Source organism: Spermophilus citellus, assembly GCF_964194105.1.
Source record: "Spermophilus citellus genome assembly, chromosome: 10".
In the NCBI taxonomy this organism is placed as follows: Eukaryota; Metazoa; Chordata; class Mammalia; order Rodentia; family Sciuridae; genus Spermophilus; species Spermophilus citellus.
In genome coordinates this window covers 116,790,117-116,804,818 of record NC_138197.1, presented here as the reverse complement: position 1 = coordinate 116,804,818, position 14,702 = coordinate 116,790,117, and the positions used below count along the sequence as shown (strand labels likewise).

The 14,702-nt window shown below is 38.3% G+C and overlaps 1 protein-coding gene across 4 annotated transcripts in view; it reads right to left on the bottom strand.

The window, feature by feature from the left end:
- The window catches only part of NR1H4 (nuclear receptor subfamily 1 group H member 4), a 76,727-nt gene extending 64,575 nt beyond the window's left edge, over positions 1-12,152 (bottom strand). For 3 of the 4 annotated variants that reach the window (XM_081311582.1, XM_081311584.1, XM_081311585.1), the window contains exon 1: positions 11,582-11,974. The gene's annotated coding sequence lies outside the window, so the exon portion shown is untranslated. The other variant, XM_081311583.1, reaches the window with a different exon arrangement.
- Between the last annotated feature and the right edge of the window lie 2,550 nt (positions 12,153-14,702).

The window sequence follows — 14,702 nt, the reverse complement described above, 5'->3', positions numbered from 1 at the left end:
AATAGGCCCCAAAGAAATGCTGGCTCACTTAAATTATCTGTATTTATTGCTTTTCTTGCTTGGTTCTGCCAAATCCATGACATTTGGCATGCTCTTCCTGGAAAAAAATGACATGAGATAAGGATTTCATTCTTTCATTGCATAAGCTTTAGGATAATTTATCATTTGCTCACCCAAGTGAAAGTCTAATTCCCCTAATTCTGAATCATTCAGATTATTATCTCTGGCAGGAGACCCATCACGTTGGTGCCCTTGAAAGCTAGCAACAAAACTTTTTAGACCCAGATAGCTATAAAAGGTTCACTCAAACCAGGCTCAATAGATTCACAAATCCTGAAGGATTTTTTTTTAAAGGAAATTCTGTAATTTTTGAAGTGACAGCACAAATAAATGGTATTTTAGTCTGTTTTGTGTTGCTATAACAAAACACCTGCCTGGATATCTTATTAAGTAAACAGATTTATTTGATTCATGATTCTGGTAGCTGGAACATGGCACTGAGATTCTGGCAAGGGCCCCTGTCTGTATCACAACAGGGGGAAGAAATGGAAAGGGATATTGCCACATGCAGATTGGGCCAAGTACATGGAGTGGCCTTGCTAACAACCTATACTTGGAAGAAGGAGTTTACTTTTTGAAACCAGCATTAACCCCTTCTGCTATGTTTTACCTTTTTTTTTTCTTTAAGAGAAACTGGATTTAATTAAATAAAAAAACTTCTGTGAAAAAAAAAATACCCGGAAAGAGAAAAGACAATTTTAACAGGATTTTTGTTTGTTTGTTTTGGAAGAGCTATTGTAACCCAGTTTCTTTTTTTTTTTCTTTCTACCTCTTAAAGGCTCCATCATCTCTTGACATTGATACACTAGATCCAAGCTTTTAGCCCATGAATCCTAAAGGAGACACAGTCAAGTCATATCCAAATCTTAGCACATAGCAAGTAATTTAAGCAATATACTGGAAAATAAATCCTCCCAGCTCAATCACCCATTATACTAACCAAAATACAATGAGAGTGGACAGTTTCCTGTGTCTCCTTCCAGATACTAAGCCTGTTTTTCACATAAAGAGGCCTTTAAGTACTATATCTGATAAGAAGTTTACAGGGCTGGGGATGTGGCTCAAGTGGTAGCGCACTCGCCTGGCATGCGTGCGGCCCGGGTTCGATCCTCAGCACCACATACCAACAAAGATGTTGTGTCCGCCGAGAACTAAAAAAAATAAATATTAAAAATTCTCTCTCTCTCTCTCTCCTCTCTCACTCTCTCTTTTAAAAAAAAAAAAAAAAAGAAGAAGTTTACAAACTGTTACCTGAGACCAAAGCTGGCCTGCTGCTATTTTTGTGACACCTATGAGTTTAGGATGGTTTTAAAATCAAAAGAAGTATGTTTTCTGGCATACGAAAGTTATATTAATTTTAAAATCTGGTGTCCATAAATAAAGACTTATTGGTACATAGCCACACTCGTTTTTGATGGCATGTGTTATATGCTGTCTCCCCACAATGTCAGAGCTGAGTAGTTGCAACACAAGATTGCATGACCTGCGAAGCCAAAGATATGTATTACTTATCCCTTTACAGAAAAAAAAAATGTGCTAAACTATGTCTAAAAGAACAAAAGGGCTTAGAAAGAATCAAAGTATAGGTAAACTGAGTGTAAAGATTGCCTTGGGGATATAAATCTGATTAATTATATACATATCATTACAGTAAAATCTTCTTTACCTCTAACAGCTTCTTACTGGGATTATCAGCTTTACGCTATTTAAAGCGATTCTATATACCCATCTCTTTACTTGGGGTTATTTGTGTGTCCTCTTTTTCCCAATATTCTTCTTACTAGGGGAAAAACTTTAAAAGAAAAGTAATTCCTAGGATACACCAGACTTGAACCCTGGAGTCTTTATTTTCCCTTTAAATCCTCCCTTCCATAAAAGGAGTCATTTTATAGGTTGAGAATAAGTAATGGTTATTCTTTATATTAATGGTCTTCAAATATTTTTACTCACTTTCTCCCTAAAAGAAGTTTGAAAAATAATGTGCTTCTTCAACACATTTTGGAGGGTTGACATCTATAGCTTTTTACTAAAAACTAAGATACTTGCAATAAATGTAATTTCCATCATATTGTAAAAGTTGATATTTTTACATGTGGTTGCATTACTGTTAAGTTTATCCAATTAACCCTAAGTACCATAGCTTAATGTCCTTACTCATCCTTTGAAGAAATACTTGAAGATGTTTTCTTAGCAGCTGGAAACATTTTAAAAGTCATTCCTCTTCTTTCTTAAATTCACATTTTATTTGACTTCACTAAAGAATATTAACCTAATGTTAATAGTTTAACATTATTAACCTTTACTGTTATAAGTTAATTATATACATATTGATGTAATGTGTATATATTAATATTAATGTAATATAATGTTATATGTTAATAATGTTAACCTCCTAACATTAGGTTAATAGATTACTATTTCTATGTTTTAGAGTCTACTATTGACCATTCTGTCATAATTTTTACCCCTAGCATATATGCCTATAAATTTGAATTTTTTTTACTTCTAGTGACTTTAAGATTTTAAATATTTAAAATTTTGATTGAATTTATTACTAGTTATTATTACTAATTCTCACTTGATCAAAACTCAAGCTCACACATTAAACTGTCTCTACGTATAGGTGACTCATTCTTCATGCCAAAAAATAGAAAAAGCAGTTTGTTGTTGAAGAGAGAATGCAGATCAGAAAGGAAGATGCCATTGTCAGGCAACAGTTGGCTGAGCACATGCAGTAGAGGAAGCAAACCTCCTTAGAAACATGGTTAAAAGTTTTACCTAAGTAATGAAATTGAACATCCTCAGACAGAGAGGCTAAGAACTCTCCATAGTAATAAAAGCCAAATAACAGGAAGCCATCATTTCCATTCAAATGAGTCCATGCATGTGTTAATACAGAAAGGATTAAATATGGAATCAAAGCAGATAAAGAAGACTATCTGAATTTGCACATACCCACTTCCCTTCCTTCTCCCTCAATTCCTCATTCCCCACTCCTGCCCTGGAGGTGGGGATAGGGCGAATGCTGGTGAGTGAACCAGTTACCCTCTCTGGGTCAGCATAATCATTCTCAATTAATAGTTTTGTTAACTTAATCCAGCCCCAACTTTAAGAATTCCTTCATACACTATTTTCCTGAAAAGTTGTTAAAATTTATTTTTTAAATGAAAGTATTTTTCTAATAAAAAAGCCATTGCAGAAAATTCAGGCAAAATGCCAAACTGTATTCTATATATTTTTTCTCAATTTACACTCCCACAAGCAGTAAAGGTGCCTTTCTCATATTGGCATTACCTACTCTCAGTTTGAACAATCATTTCTGATTTGTTAGATGACAAATTCTATCTTTTTCTATTAATTCACATTTCTTTGATTACTGGTGAGGTTGATAAACATTTTTTACATCTTTAATGGCACTATGTGATAGTTTTCTGTTTTTGTCCTTCGGCATTTTTCTATTGAAGTGTTCATGTGTTTTACTGACTTGGAAGAGGTTATTGTATGTTGAATGTACTAACTGGTATATTTATTATATGTCTTTATCTTTTCCTGAAAAGTTTTGTATTGCATATACTTAAGTATATTACATTTTTTAAACTTATTTTTATTGCTCTTTACTTTTATGGTACAAGGTGAATTTTTGCAAAATACTTTTTCCCTTCCTCGTTGATTTATGATGTGTCTTTTTACTAAGACTGACTTTAGTTGTCCATTTGTCTTATATCTTATACCAATATTATCCTTTCTACTCTTTTTTTCAACATTTCCTAAGATATTCTCATTTACTTATTCACTATGATAATTATCATCTTTTGAATCACACCCTTTTTTAAAAAAGTTTAAGTATTTGGGATGGTGTCAAACCTAAATATTTAGGGAAGATTTATACCATGATAATATTCAGTTTTGCCTTTTAGGAGCATAGTTTGCCTCCATTTACTCAAATTTACTCTTACAACTCTCAGTTTTGTATATTTTCCCCCTGTGGTCTAGTAGAAATACCACATAGAATGACATGTGAGAAGATGGGGTGAGTACCAGTTCTGCTTCATGCATGACCTGGGCCTATTCACCCAACACCTCCTTCCCACACTACCACCCTGAGCCCCAACTAAATAAGGATTTTAAAACTAAATAATAGGGCTGCTGCAAAGATTAAAAGATAAACTTTTCATAGTTCTTCACATATAGGTGTGGGGTATCAGGTACAAAAAATGTTTATTGTGTTATTTCCAATAGCAAAAAGTTGGAAACCACATAAATCAACCAGAGAATGGATGCAATAAATAATTATTATCTTCACAATACTAAATAGTAATTAAAATGACTATAAACAGAACTAAAATAAATGACTGTAAAATGAAATAGAATCATATGTATTCACATGGATAAACTAAAAACACTGAACAAAAGAATCAGGTGGCAGAATAATACATACAGTCTTATATAATTTATATGTGTTTAAAGATATGCAGAACAATGCCACATATTATCATGAATATTCTACTGCAGGGATCAGGAAACTATGACACAGGACAAATCCAGCCTGCCAAGGAGCATATTTGCCCTTTCATTTACTTGTTGTCCAGGGCTGCTTTCAAGTCACAATGGCAGAATTGGGTATTTGTAACACAGACCACATGGTCTTCAAAGCCTGCCATAGTCACTCTCTGTTCTGTGTTTAAAAAAAAAAAATACTTTTGTTTCCACTTTTATTATAAAGACTTAAACTAAAGTGATGAATCCCACACTCAAAGTAGTGGCACAGATTGTGAGTAGGTTGGGTACAGAGGGAGTTTCCATAACTTCTGTAACACTCCTCTTCTTAAGTTGGGTAATAAATCCAAAGATTAATTTATTACTCTATTTTCTGCATGGTGGAACTATTTCCTAATGAGCAAGATTGAATGAATCATAATATAGTTATATATTATAGAAAGTTTTCTCATCTGTAAAGCTACACATGTTCATACACATTTTCTCTCTCATACACTCGTATCCTCACCTGCACATACATTTCTTAAACTTCTAAGGAAGAAGTAATTCCTTCCCACAAAATGTTTTGGGAACCTAACTCTGGCCACTGGAGAGATATTGGTCATTTTGGGGAGCACAGTGAAATCTGTGTTAAAGAAGCGTATTCCAAGGAGAAGGTAGGATGGGGAAGGGGGTAGTAAAAGAAGGAGGAACATTCCAGAAAATTCCATGTTTGATGAGATGAGAAGATCAGTGACCATACCAGGCAGCATCCACAGAAAGGTAAAGGATGGAATTTAGCACAGCATAAAAAAAAGGAGGAAGAAGGAGAAGCAGCAGGCTGAGGATACAAAGTTTAAGCCTTGGGTATTGTTAGAAACAAGGACTAATGTTCATTTTACTTTGTCTATTTGTACAATTCTGTTGCCTAAGTCTTAATTTAAGGATTTGGGAATAATTTCAAAGATGGTATGCACTGTTTGTTTTTATTATGATAAGACACACAGTTACTGGTAGCTTGGATTCCCACTTTCTGGTTATCAATATTTACTTGTTTAGATACCGTATGTCACGGGAAGTTCATGGTGTAAGGAGCGCCTCTCATTTAGCACAAACCATCTGCAAATAGGGGCCTTGGAAAGATACTGTTCCAATTAAATAGCTTTAACTCTGATTTAGAGAAATTTCAGTTCTTGGAAGATGAAGATAGAAAACTGATTCCACATGCCTGGTTCACTGTGAACACTTCACACACAAAGACACCATCCTTGGTGACACTGTTGCTGATCAACACGGTCATTGATGGCAGCATACACTTTGTGGCATGTCTATGTAATTCATTTGTAAAGGGCAGGGGGGAAAAATGACGTTTTTCTAGCCATCATAATTTCATGCTCAGGGGAAGCCCTGAACTCAGTCCAAAGGCTACAATAATGTTCTTAAGGAAAAGGTCCACAATGATAGATGAGGCAGAGAGCAAGAGGTGGATGATATATAGATTGACCATAAGATTCCTGGTGGCGATGATAAGATAAAAAGAGATAAGGGACAGAGCAGTGTAGTTGAACAATTTGGAGATGATCATCAGAGGTGAGCTCTCTCCAAAAAGTAGACATTTGAACCAAGATGTAAAGGACAAGGAATAGTCATGCAAAGGGAAAGCAAGTCCTGGCAGAGTAGCCAGCAACTGCTAGAGGCTGTGTTGGAGTGTTGGAAGAAAACAAAAGCCCAGGGAGGCTGGAGATGACCAAGCCCAGCAGGGAGTGGAAGAGACAAGGCTTAGAGTTGGCAGATCTCCTATGGCCTTGTTAGCCATGGGAAGGAGTTTGGAATGTATTCTAAATGGCAGCCATTGGAGGGTTTCAGCCAGGGGTGTAACTAGGAGAATGAAGGAAGTCTTTCTGAGGGTGGAGGATTGATTCTTGAATGGTGTATTGGGGTGTATTAATATTAATGACTATAGGAGAGGAAAATAGCCCATTGTGTCCTGAGCAACTGTAGACAGTTCTTTATGCTGCACCTGGTGGATTCAGCCCAAATCAGTGGAAGAAGGATGGTCTGTTCAAGAAATTGTGTGAGGAAAATTGGCTATTTCTTTGGATGTAAAAATAAAGATTTCTATTTTTTCATTATCTTTCAAAATAAGCATCAAAGAAATTAAAGACTTTAAAAATAATAAAATCGGATGGAAATATGGGGAAACTTATTATCTTTATGAACTTGAGGATTGAGAAGGACTAACTAGATAAGAACTAAAAAGAAAAACAATGAATTTGACAACATGAAGATGTATGACATGAATTAAAACACCACAAACAAAGCTAAATATCTGAAACCAGAAGATGATATTTGTAACATAAATAACAGCCAAAATATTCATACAAGCAATGTATAAATCATTCCTATAAATAAAAACAGAAAAAAAATAAACAATACAAGGGAGAAACTGGAAAAAGTATAAAAAAGGAAATTCACCAAAGTAGAAACATAAGGTGCCAATAAACATAGAAATTCACCAAAATAGAAATGTAAGAAAGCATCTATGATTAATTTAAAATCAGAAAAAATGAAAATTAATATAACTAGATACCATTTTCCCCTATCAGATTGTCAAAAAAAGGTTTAATAGAAATGAAATCTTAGAGTGGTTTTGATTTGCATTTCTCTAATTGCTAGAGATGTTGAACATTTTTTCATATATTTGTTGGTTGATTGTATATCATCTTTGAGAGGTGTCTATTCAGTTTCTTGGCCCATTTACTAATTAGGGTATTTTTTTTTTAGTGTTTAGCTTTTCGAGTTCTTTATATACCCTAGAGATTAATGCTCTATCTGATGTGCAAGGAGTAAAAATTTGCTCCCAAGATGTAGGCTCTCTAGTCACTCACTGATTGTTTCTTTTTCTGAGAAGAAGCTTTTTTAGTTTAAAAAACAAAACAAAAAACATGTTTAAAGGCTGGGAGTACAGTTCAGTGGTAGATTTTGTGCCTAGCTTGTGAGGCCCTGGGTTTTCTTAATAGAGAGCTTGGCTGAATTAGGCAATAAAGCACACACACACACCAGCTGTCATCCTCTTCAAGTACTATAAGTTACCTAGAACTATGCACAAAAATGAATGAATATTTTAAAGACAATAAAAACTAAATTATAAACCTATAAATTATAAATCTCACTATTGGGGAAAAATACATAAAATGCACAGGTTTTTTAAAAATCAATAAATTTGGGATGGGGAAGGAATAGTTTTAGGTTCACAGAAAAATTGAACAGAAAATAGAGAAAGTTACCAAAGACCCACAACCTCTACACAGTATTGATAGATGCCCCCCTACTATCAATGTCCCTCACCAGAGTGGTACATTTTCACAACTGATGAACCTACCCTGACCCATCATTGTCAGCCAAAGTCCAGTTTATATCAGGGTTCATTCTTGGGTTATATGTTCCACGGGTTTTGACAAACATATAATGACATGTATTCACCTCCGTAGCATCACACAGACTAGTTTCCCTGCCCTAAAAATCTTCTGTTGAATTCACAGATTCAAAAATATAGTCTTAAAATATCCCTGGTGCACTGAAGCCCAATCATGGCCTGCAAATCAAAGCCTGGACTCCAACGAGCAAGGGTCTTCCACGCTCCCACTTTAGGGTGGTATTACTTGGTCCTGCCCCTTCCCTCCCAACCCTGGCTCATAATCTTTGCCCCACACTGGTGTAGACTTGCTGTCTACACTGACAGCTTCCACAACTCTTGAGGAAATGGCAGTAGACAGTTCTCTGCTCCATCAGGGATATCAGTCCCAGAAGAAGGGTCTTTCCTCTGATTAGGAACATTCCCTAGCAGGACTGTCATTTCCACAGACAAGTAAATTATTTACCATGACTACTGAATGACCATGTTCTATATACCTGAAGGACTTGAAATTGCAAAGTCATGCTGCTTCTCCTGTCTTTGAATTAGTGGCATTAATTAAAGTATAAGAGACCCAAGTTATCCCAGGCTCATTGGGGCCAGGAAAAAAAGTCATTAGTCTACTTAAATGGAGGAGGGAGACCTCAAAGTTTTATTAGAATTTTATCTTAAAAAATGAAAACTAATAAAATTTTATTTTTTATTTGTATGTATTAACTTTAATCACCAGAACTTTGTTATATTTCTTAGGCCTAGCACAGAATAAACCATATTTCTTCCTGTGCAATATTTGCAATTTCACTTTGCAATCAATTTGCATTATATTAATGGTGTCCTGACACAATTTTACAAAGAAGAGAGAGAGAAAAAGAAGTGTAGACATGGAGAAAATAAGTCACTGTGAAAACTAAGGTGTTAGGAAATCTCAATGTTGATGGGAGAGGTGAGTGGGAAAAAAAGGAGGATGGATTTTTTTTTTTTTTTTATGTAATGATGACTTTTGTCTCTCCATGAAGTTTGGGGACACTCATATAGTGATGACTCTTTTTTTTAATGTGTGCCAGGGATTGAACTCAGGAACACTCGACCACTGAGCCACATCCTCATCCCTATCTTGTATTTTATTTAGAGACAGAGGGTCTTACTTTTGCTAAGACTGGCTTTGAACTCACAATCCTCCTATCTCAGCCTCCAAAGCTGCTGGGATTACAGGCACGCACCACCGCACCCGGCTGTGATAAATCTCAATTATATCTCCCACTTGTAGAAGACATAGGAACAATAAGAAATACCTGGGAGGAGGCTGGGGGTGTAGCTCAGTGGTAAAGCATGTGCTTAGCATGCACAAGGACCTGGGTTCAATTCCTCAGCACCACCCAAAAATATACCCGAGAGAAATTTGTCCTTATTTCTTTTAGCCTCCTCATGGTCTCTGTTGCTAGGATTTCAAAGAAAAGTGAAACAGGGTGCAAAGCAAAGGAAACTCCATCAGGAGAGAACCTTCTTTCTTTTCTTTATACACCCACCCTCAACAGAAACGGAAGCCTTTCAAAATATATCTCACCAGAGTACCCATCTTTACGGCCCTCGTAACCCAAAGTCCTGTGAACCCTGGAAGCTCTGAGCTCCTCCAGAAGGTCCCTATCCACAGCACCTGTCCTGATGGGCTCATTCCAGTCTTTAACCAAGATGCTAATAATCAAAGTGTCCAATCAGCTTTCCTAGGCTGGCCTCTGGGTTAAAACAAACAACGATGCAAACTTTCCACTTCCCCTGCTGATGGTGCAGTCCTTAGAAAATGCCTTACACACAAGCTTTTAGGAATCTTCAAAATAATTCCAGATTTTAACAAATCACCACTGTCAAGCTGAGATATCTGCCATCTGGCCTGCCTGCTCGCCCATCATTTCCGATTTCCTGATTTCCCAACGTCTAACAACATCAGGGGAGTAAGGAAGGGGTTTTAGAATCAGAACAGCCTACCCTCCAACTTGGGCCCTGCTGCTTCTCCCCTGCCCATGAAGAGGCTACTCATCTTCTTTGAGCCTCAGTTTCCTCATCCGTAAAATGAGTATAAGCAAAACTCCCATCATGTTGGTAGACACTGAATTCAAGTTAGCTCCATCACACACTCACGTGTGTGCACGCGCGCACACACACACACACACACACACACGCATTTCTTCTCTTTTCCTTAGAGATCTCTGGGCCTCACAACCACTGGGTATTCCATTACAATCTTTCCTGATCTTGGAGATGTGGAATTAAGAGGAAGGACAAGGATGACATTACTTTTCCTCTCCAGCTCCAAGGACAGGGGCAGAGGTGACCGTGGAAAGAGTGCTACAAATACTGAGGAAGGGTCCCAGGACAAGAGAGCTCTGTTCTTCTCTAGAACTTTTTTTCTATGAACTAGGTGTTACATCAGTCATGTTGCAACAGTCTCAGCAAAACAGGAAAAGTCCAGGGTGCAAATGGCAGAGCTCCACAATTGGGAGGATTGGGGGCAGGGAGGGAGTGGTTCAAAGACAAGAGCTTATGTTTTATTAAATCACAGCTAGAAACACAATGATGGCTTCCCAAATATCTTTCCCTCCTCCTCACCCACATAAGGGAGAGGAACACACATGCCACTTTATTGAGGTATGATTGACATATAAAAATCGAAATCATCACCATGATCTATGCCATAAAACTATTTATCATCTTGAAAAGTTTCCTCCCTACCTTCTTATTTCTTATTAATATTATTTTACGTGTCCCTACCCCTGTCTCCAATACTGTCAAAGTGGTTCTAAGACAGTGCCAGAGACAACATCAGATTTCTTCAGAACTCAGATGTGTGTTACTTCAAGAATATAAGGTGAATCATTTGTTATCCCCTCGCCCCTCCTTTCCAAATAAAAGTCCAATTAAGAGAAATGATCCAGGCGCCGCAGTTTCCTAATTTGCTATGTCAGAAGCAGACAAGGAGATGCCTTATCTACAGATCCAGCCCTTGGACAATTTTAATAATAAAGTTTTTCCTCACCAATAAAAAAAATTTTTCCTCATACTTCCATCTTTTATTTCCATCTCATATTAGAAAGAGAAAGCAAGAGAGAAGTTTCCAACTCAACTCAAAAGAAAAAACTTTTTAAAGCTACTCTTCTCCTGGGGAAAATTTTCTTGCCAATTAAGTATGGCTTCAGCGTCCTATTCTGACTTCCCAGATCATCTGACATTAGAAATATTCCCAGACCCACATCAAGATCTGGCAGATCACCAGAAGACAGCACACCACACAGGTCAAGCTATCTATAGAATCAGAACAAAAACATTTCTAAAATTTACTCTCTTCAGTGATTCTCTTTGGGTGACACAATGTTAAAAGGATATTCCTGAACAATTGTTCAACCAGGTAAGCAATCATTGAACCATTAATTCCTGCTTCTTTCTGTTTTTACAGTTGCTTTCTTTTATTTCTTTTTTTAGTTTTCAGGGTTGTACATCAAACTTTACTAACTTAGAATTCATTCATTGACAAAAAAATCACAGATGTCAAAGAGAAACCTTTAAGCAACTGTTTTTTGTTTTTCCCTGTATTGCCTGAGTTAGACACTCCCACTCCCAGAGGAATTAGGTACTTACTTGGATTGTTTTGGGTAAGAGATGAACATCCAAGGTCCTGGAAGAATTTTGAGTCCAGTCCACCTCTCCAAATCCCAAGAAACTTTGCTAAAAATGCTCAGAATTTGATTTCACATTAGGGTGAGTTGAGGAAACAGGGAGGGGGGGTGGTGAGGAGGAGGAGGAGGAGGAGGAGAGAGAGAGTTCCAGCAAAAGCCGTGGATGATCACAGGCAGCCTTCCGGCCCTAGTTGAAGCATCTCTTCCTTGGCTCTGTGCCTCATGGACACAGATTAGTCATTAACAATCCTTCCCTGCTAAATGATATAAACATTGAAAGGAACCTTGGGAAAGCCTCGAGAGTCCCAGAACAAACCAAGACAGCACCAGAGTAGGAAACATGACTAGGGGAGGAGCCCCGCGGCTCACCTTTTAAAACCTGTTCCATCAGCTGATCTGTAGGCTCCTGAGTACCCACAGGTCTGCCATCATCCTCCCGTCTCTTTATAATTTGTTTTCACAGCTCTATTCACTTCCCCGAGACAGGAGCTAGAAACCATCGGCCTTCTTGACTCTTCCTTCTCCCTGGCCTCCCATATCATGTAATAACAGATTTTGTTGATTCTATCTTTGGAATGTCTCTTACTTCCAACTGACCCCACTGCTCTGCTATGTTGAGTCTACCACAGCTTCCTTTCTGAAGAATAACATTGGTCCCATCCCTCCATTCTCTCCTCTCCTCTTTTTCTGATTTCCAAAACTGTAGAGCAGCATAGAACACAGGGTCTGGCCAGATGTACTCATTAGTCAAAACCGGAAGCAAGACATTGGCCTCTCTGACTCCTGGTTTCCTCATCTGTAGAATGGATAGATATAGAGAAACTCTCTCATGGACTGTAGTGAAAATTAATAGCATAAGTAGCTAAAATGTTTAGAAAAGTACCTAGCATATCAAGCACTTGCTAAATTTTGGCCATTGTTATTCCTTTTATTTTGGGTTGAACAAACATGGGTGGATTGTCTGCCTATTACGTGCTCAGCAACTTGAAAGGTGCTCTCCTAATCAAAACTCCCTGATGGGTTCTCATTGCCTAAAACTCAAACATAAAATGCCAGACATCTAAGGCTTGGTGGTAGAGTGTTTGCCTAGCATGTGTGAGGCACTGGGTTCGATTCTCAGCACCACATATAAATAAATGAATAAAATAAAGGTCCATCAACAACTAAAAAAGAAAAAAAATGCAGACATCTGGAAACCCATTCACCCCCAACCATCTAGGCTGATCTTTCTAGAATTTTCTCACATCTTGTCTCTTCAGAGACCCCAGCCTCTGCCTATCTATACCAAACTCTCCTTCCTCCATGCCTTTGTCCAAGCTTTTCCTTTCAGGTAATCCTTAAATTACCTTCCTCTCACATCCACACTTCTTCCAGGCATGGAACAAAAGCTGGGTTCTCCCTAAAGCCAGCCCCATTCCTCATCCGCCCCTACTCTGCAACAAGCTTCTCTGACCCTTTGTGTGTACTTCCCTTACCATCCCTCCTCTTCTGACCTTGTATGCTATAGTTTTCTACCATCTCTTTTACAAGAACAGAAGACAGGCATGGTAGCAGCCTTGGCTTGGTGTCCATCCTTGGCTTGGCATAGCACCTATCCCAGAAGTATTGTGTCACTCTTTGTTAACTCAATCAATCAAACAGCTGGGAAACTAACAACTCCCCAAAGTGGAATAGCTGTGTGTGTGTGTGTGTGTGTGTGTGTTCCCAGTGTAAAGTCAGTTAAGTAATAGACCTACATTCAAATCTGTTAGGAATGTTATCATTGCTCCTCTTAGGAAACAGCTTCTGTAGGTGCTACAGGTTCACATTCTCCACTCCGTGGGTTCCCAGGTCACTGCACCACCTCCTTCTGCCCTGCCACTTCTCCCTCCCTCGTTTGAACAGGCTTTGAACTGACACTCTGTGCTCTGCAGCTGGCTGAGGAACTTGAAGCCCAGTTCTCCTTGGATGATAAGAGCTCACATTGTGATTTCATTGGCTCTAGCTGCAGTGGAGGTGATAACCATCAAAGACACAGCCAACCACCTGAGTTCAAATCCCAGCTCTGCCACTTACGAGCTGTGTGACCTTAGACTTTAGGCTTTTATTTACACCTCTTTGCCTCACTATGTATCTTATGGGGGTGATTATAAAGATTAAATTAATCAATATATATGCCGAGTGCTGGTACATGGAGGGAATCCCACACACAGAAGGTGCTGTGTACACATTAGCTCTTTGTATTTTCTCTGGACATTTCAGTGCTAACATATGCCATGAAGAAAGACGGTGTCCATTCTCTGGATTTCTGACTGTGTACAACACTGGGCATGATTGTGCCTTTTCAAAAATTTAAACAATTATTTGGGGTTTTTTTCATACCATACAATTAATACATTAGAAAAATTCTTAAATTTCTTTTTTTTTAAAATATTTTTTTGGTTGTAGATGGACACAATATTTTTATTTTTATGTGGTGCTAAGGATCAAACCCAGTGCCTCACACGTGCAAGGTGTATGCTCTACCACTGAGCCACAACCCCAGCCCCTTAAATTTCTTGACACCTTCTCACCACCTCTATCACCATCACTCTGGTCTAAGCCAGGTTGGTCTCACACAGATTCCTGCCATAAGCTCTCAACTAGTCTCCCAGTTTCTGTTTTTGCACTCTACAGTTCATTCTCAGCACTGGGGCCAGAGTGGTCCTATTTTTAAAAGGGGGGGGGGACATGCCATTTACTCAACAGCCCTCAAGGAATTCCATCTTTCTCAGAATAATAGCCAGTCTTCTTACAGTGACCCAGGAGGATCTACATGGCCCTCCACCTCCACCCCTTCCCACCCTCTCCCTTACCGCTCTGTCACTTGCTCCAGCCACACAGCCTTCTTGCCATTCTTTGAACCCATAAATCACAGTTCCTCCTCAGGGTCTCTGCACCATATTTCACAGCCTGGAAGCCTTTGTGCCCTGAGACCTTCCATTGCTTTCTACTCAGACTTCCGCTCACTTTATCAGAGAGGCTTTCCTGGACACACTACGCACAACATGCTTTAGTCTTACCTTACTTTATTTTCCCTCATTGCACTTAGTACCACTTGGCAT